This window comes from Falco rusticolus, chromosome 4, assembly GCF_015220075.1.
Source record: "Falco rusticolus isolate bFalRus1 chromosome 4, bFalRus1.pri, whole genome shotgun sequence".
Classification (NCBI taxonomy): Eukaryota; Metazoa; Chordata; class Aves; order Falconiformes; family Falconidae; genus Falco; species Falco rusticolus.
In genome coordinates this window covers 5,691,848-5,698,227 of record NC_051190.1, presented here as the reverse complement: position 1 = coordinate 5,698,227, position 6,380 = coordinate 5,691,848, and positions in this window count along the sequence as shown.

Genomic DNA, 6,380 nt, shown 5'->3' with positions numbered 1-6,380 from the left:
TTTTCCAAAAAAAATAAACATATTAAAAAATTAACTATACTTTCCAGAAGTACAGTTACCCCTGTTTCACAGATGGAGGGGTGTAAAGCTCATTATTCAGTCCCAGGTTTGTGGAGGTGTTTACATAGGTAGCTCCTATGTAATAAGTAGTAGATACTTAAACAGGTACTGGGTGTCCAAACACCTTTTTAGAGCTAAGCCAAGATTCTTGCCCTTGACTAGAGCAGGAAGGCTTTAGAATGATACAAAGTCAAACCTGCCTGTTCCCGTATCCTGAGCTGTTATCCCCATCATTTGACCTGTTCTATGGATGCTTCAGGGTCAGGCTATGAGACACTGAGTGACAACGAGCCCAAAGAACTTAAAACTATGTGTTTGTATCGCCTTCAGTGGTGTTTAGGAGCTTCTCAGCTCTCTGGCCTGGGGTACCAGCTGTAGCACGGCGCACTTCTTCGATTTCTGACGACTTCACTTGACCAGAAATCCAAGTTTTGTTTGAGGTAAAATGTAAAGCTAATATATGGACCATATGCCAATCTTTGAGTGCTTCTGTGGGACCCACCAGATGCATGTCAAATATTGTCCTGAAAGATCTCTGCCTTAGTGAAATTTTTAGGACATGTTATTGATGTTGTCCACTGCCTGCTTGTTTGCCCACATTAACTGAAATAATTGTTTCAGCCCACCCCAAAAGTATTGCTTTCTCACAAGGAAAAAAAAAAGATACACATAAAAACATATATATATGTATGCATGTGGTGCTCTGTTTTAGTGCATATATATATAACATATAATATACATAAAACATATATAAAACGCATATATAATACATGCATATTATGTGTGCATATATTATATAGATAAAATGTAAAATATATATGCACAAACACACAGAGCACCAGATAGAACTGATGCACTAAAGCACTTTTGAAAGATTAGCAAGCTCCTGAGCATGGTGCTCTTAATGTCCAATATAAATCAATTCTGTGCCAAGCAGATGCAGCCATCTAGAAAAAAAAAAAAAGCGTTAAATTGTTCAGCATCTGTTGGGAGGGAAGAGAACCTGAAAGGTTCTGGTTCTTATTGAACTCCCTTACATTTTCCAAGTGCAGGGAAGATGGGGCTTTGTAAAACAGAAAATGGCTTTAAAGTGCATTACGAGGTAGTTCTGCTCTTTCATGAGCCCTTTTCTGAATTCCTGTGTTAAAACACAAATGCAAAAGTCAACAACCCCCAAGATGACGTGCTGTATAATACAGATATATCAGAAACACCTGCAGGCAGGAGTTAGGCTCCCCTTGTATTACACACTGTGTGGGAATGAAGAGCCTGTGCCTGGCAGGGTTTGCATTCGACATAGAGAAGATAGTAAATCAGAAGCCAAATGGGGACAAAAGGAGGCACATTAGTGTTTGTCTCTGCCATTTCCCTGGAATTATCATGTTATTTGAGGTCTGGGATCCTGAGAAGCAATTGGAGCATCTGTATCTCCATTTGACTGGTACTTTACCAAGTGATCCTGCTTCTTGCAGCTCTGAGGGTCACACGCTTCTCTGGTTTAGACAGGGGCTTCTGGCGGAATCAGAGATGTCTCGAGAAGAACATTTTCCTGCTATCTCAGCTAAAAAGCTGGAGTTTGAGGCACATGAAAATGTAAATCGCAACGGTACATTCATACACACTATGGTTACACAAGCACTGAATTTTTTTCTTTTTTAAGAAGTCGTTTTTTAAAATAAATTTTAATTAAAATAAAAAAGTCATTTTTTTCTTTTTTAAAACTCCCGAAATGAAGGTTTGTTTGAGGTGCATACAGGCTGGTCCTTAGCTGAATGACCTCTTTGCTCCGGATTTGCCTTATCACTTGTGTTCCGTGCAGAATGCACCCATGTCTGAAAGCATTGCACATCCTGTGCTCTATCAGAGAAGGCGAGATAAGCCATGCTCAAGCACTTCTTCTATATTAATATTCAGTCCATTAACAGAAGAGTGGACTTCGTCATTCCTGCTATTAAAAGCCACCCATCTGGGGCCCAAGGGAGATGCCCGGCTCCCAAGCCTCCACCGCAGAGACCTGGAGGTGCCTCTGGCAGGGGGAGAGGGACCCGGCGGGGGCACCTGCTGCCTGAGCATCCTGGTGCAGGCCCCCTGCAAGCTGCTGGGTTCTTGCTCTTCCATGAGGGATACAGGAAAGCCAGAGCCATCCCTGAGGAGAACAGAGGGGGTGGATGGGAGGAGATGATGACAGGACACTTTTATTTATAGTTTAACTAAAGCAGTGAGAAGGAGTTGTTTGTTGTGTGAAAGGGGAGAGAAATCACACTCCCCCTCCTCAGTCCCTTTCTGCAGACCCGTTGTAGCTTGGGTTCGGCTCTGCAGAGCTTACCTGTCACCTGAACTGCTCCTGATTGCCTCAGGAGACAGGACCTGCAATTCTTCCAAGGAAAACACCCAGCTGAGCTCCGTGCCTTGCTTTGAAAGCGCAATTTGCTCCCTCAGCCTGCTACTTGTACCATTTATTGGTTTTTATTCTCATCCTCTTCCTGCCTGCCGATTGTGGTTTATTGCAGTGATTTGGAAATGGACTCCTTAATCTTTCACATTGTTAAGAGAATGATGGTAACTTCACTTCCCACTTCATAGAGAGCAAGGAGAAAATGATTACTGCACTATAATGTGATACTTGCTAAATAAGGAGCAGATCAAACCACTGTCAGTTAGCATTTCTGCTTTTTAGATGAGGGGGCTGGGGAGACTGAGGCTTTCTTAGCTGCTTTGTTACTTTCTTATAAGATTGCTAATATCTAAAATGATCACTGGTAAAATGCTTGGAGTAAAAACCATAGATTATGATTGCTATTCGTACAGTGGCCCAGTATTCAGAACAACCAGTGTTTCGCTAAGCAGGGAGAAAACCTGTATCTGCTGGTGGACTATGCAGAGCTCCTGAAGAAATGCGCCATGAGATTTAAATAAATGGATGCACTGTAATTCAGATTTATCAGTTGCTGGAGCGATGGCATATCCAGTTGTAGGGAAAGGTAGTGATTTTGTAAGATACAAGAAAAACACCCCCGTTTACTTCTCTCCACCTCCAACTTAATCTACTGCCAACAGAGATTCCTGACTTGGAACTCTAGATGGGTTCCCAGGTAACTGTCTCTGGTAGTAGGGGAATAGAGATGCATCTCAAGCAACTAGGAAGGGTAAATAACATGTTTAGGAAGAAACTTTTGTCATTAGTGTCTTCATCCCATGTAACTGAGTGCATCTCAATGCTCTTGGGGGTATTATTCTCTTTGGGAGGGAGTCAAATGCCTGCCTTCATCATCAGTAATTTCTTGTATTGATTTCTCAGGGATCTGCTGGAGCACATGAGCACTTCCGTATTGTGTTTTCAGATCCATCAGCAGAATTAAACCAAGACAGCCTTTTAAGGTGGAGATGAGGTGCACGACTGTGTGAGACCAGGAAAAGCATTGGACTTTTTACACCAGTTGTAAGCCCTCTGGCTGTGGCATATATTGGTTAAATGATACGCTTTTTTTATTAGCTGTAGTACACGAGGTTTAAGGTTTGGATTGGTTACACTTTCCCGGCTACTGTATGTCCTTGCACTTAGCTTTCTGTAGCACTTCATCCAGGTTTGGATGAAGGGAGTATAAGGGAGATGCTGATGAACTGTAGCAAGGAGGACAATCAAGATGGTAAGGAAATTAGAAGAGGCAGCCAAGGGGACGGGGCTTGCTTAGAGAGGACCTGATACCCACTTCCTAGCACCCATGAGGAAGAGCCAGGCTCTTTACAGAGGTGCACAGCAGAAGAGTAACAGGTGTAAACTGAAGCAAAGGACCAGAGATAATGAAGAATATTTTTCATTTAGAGGATAATTAATCACAGGAACAGCAGCTCACAGCACACCAAAGATACTGCTGAACTTGGAGGTCTTCAGCTCCAAAGCGCTGAGGGACATGGTTGGAAATCAGTGCTCACCCTGCTCTGAAAGCAGGACAGGCTCCTTGCAAGCTGAAACTGCTGCTGGTTCTACAATGGCTTATATTTAAGCTTGGCCCTGTTCAGCATCATGCCAGTTTAATTAGATCTGGGGTCAGAGAGCAGAAGGGAAGGCAGAATAGCAAATTCTGCTTCTTGCTGGGTCTCCTAGGGCTCGGACTGTTAGGTATAGGCTGGTTTTTTATGCCAGTATTATGTGTCTGCCAGAATAAGACAACTTAGGCCACTTTGCTTCAGAAACCTTGTGTGGGAGAGTGCCTAGGTGAGGTTCCCACATCAGAATTGATGATTTTGTTTTGCTAATGGGTGACTGAAATGGCAGGATGGAAATGTCATTACTGACTATGCGGGCAAAGTTGTCTTCTTTTTAGAATAAAAATACAAATGAAAAATAATATTTATAAAATTCAGAATGAAGGTAACACACTGTAGGAGGAGCAGGGTCAATCCAGCAAGTTGCCTTGGTAGAGTTTATCTGAATCTCTCAATGGGAATAAAGAAGCTGGCAAAGTTTACCTGCAGCAGTTTGGACAGAAGACTTATTCCTGACCTTGCAACCATTTTTCTAGGAGACTTGGGTTATCCCTGCAAAGCCACACTGCCAGCATCAGAAACCACAACGTGCAGAAACCAGCTATAGTCTGGGACTTCATCTCTGATATGCTATAGTGTCAGTGGGTGAGAGTTGCTTTCCCAGGAACTCAGGGGAACAGACATGCAAGAGTCATCTTCAAAGAACAAGGCCACCGGCAAGTAAGTTTCCCTTCTTATTGATTTAGAGAAGAAAATAGAATCAGAAGGTCCTGTATATAACTAGAGCTCAGATCCCTTCTGTCACATGCGGTACTACATACCTCATTAATATTGCATATGTGAAGGTTTGATTGTAAAATATCAGATCTAGAAGAGATTTTTATGACCGTGAAAGGTGGAGGTGACTGTAGTCGACAGAGAAACTTACGTTTATGGTACCAAAATGCCACTTGAAAATTCTCACACTTTGGGAAATGGCAGGGAATGTTTCCCGCAGGACTGAATCTGTATCTCTGTAGAATGCACTGCTGCGGTGCATTGCCCCAAGCAAGTTCTCTGCAAAAAAAGCACTTGAGCAATATCAAATGAAGTCCCCTTTAAATCTTATTTCTTTTAATTTTCCAAGTAAATACAGTAAACAAGCACTGCAGAGCTGCGTTGGTGTATGTAGAGGGCCTGCAGTGCTCTTCCCTCCCATGAGCAAGAAAAATGATTTTAAATACTCTGTTTTGTTCTCGCATCTTCCAGATGTGCTATCCTGACATTCCCAGGGCTCTGAAGAAACTCTGCCAGATACAAAAGGCTCCCACAGAACTTGCTTTAACATACCTCTCCTTTGTTTTACTGTAGTGGATTAGTTAAAATCAAGAGAGGTCTTCTGGGGAAAATACTAATTTCATATTCCATTTGGTTTTAAAATAAAATGTGAAAATATCTCCTAGTTCTCTCCAGTTTATTGTTTCTTACAGGTATAGAATAGCATCTTACAGAACGTTCATGCCAGAGTGAGAGGGAATTTGCTTTTATGCGATTTTAAAACCTATCAAGCACAAACTGCACCACACATGCACTTAATCTAGATGTGAGGTTTGTATATGATGGTGCTATGTGAGTATGTATTCGTATCCCTGTGTGTTCATCTGTCTTTATAGAAAATTAATACTTATCCCTTTATCATTTTAGTATTTTAATCATATTGGAGTGAAACTGCTATAAAAGCTAAAATTACAAAAAGAAACTGCTTAGATTTAGGATATAGATCGAACCTCCCAGTCTAGAGAGTCTTTGCTGATAAGGGCTCTGATTTTGCTGTTACAGAAGCAACATTGGAAGCATCAGCCTCTAACCTGGGGTGATGGTCTGGTACAGCAAGCAGAGTGAGTTTCCGTCTATAAGCAGAACACTAAGGTTTCTAATTTGGACATTTTTGCTGCACTAAATTTTATGCCAAATATTGAATGCAGAGATTAAAACTACTGCAGAGACTCCTAGCAACAGCATTATTGTCAGACTCGAGGAGACAGGCTGGCTGCAGGCTGGAGGCAGCCTGGTTCTCTTGAAATGCTTGTGAAGTCAATCTCTTGCTCGCACTCAGTACTCAAGCATTTGCAGACGGTGGTGAAGCTGTATCATTTTGAAAGTTAAATGCTTCACTAGCCAATAAAACATCAATATTTCCAGAGTCCATTTACAGCCATTGATTGTTTTTATCACCTCTAGACATTAAGATCCTCGGGTGGCAGCAATGGGTGACAAACACACTTGTACAGTGTTAGAAAATGGATATATTCTTGTGTTTTCTTGGCAACACAGCCAGTCCCTTTCATACCTTG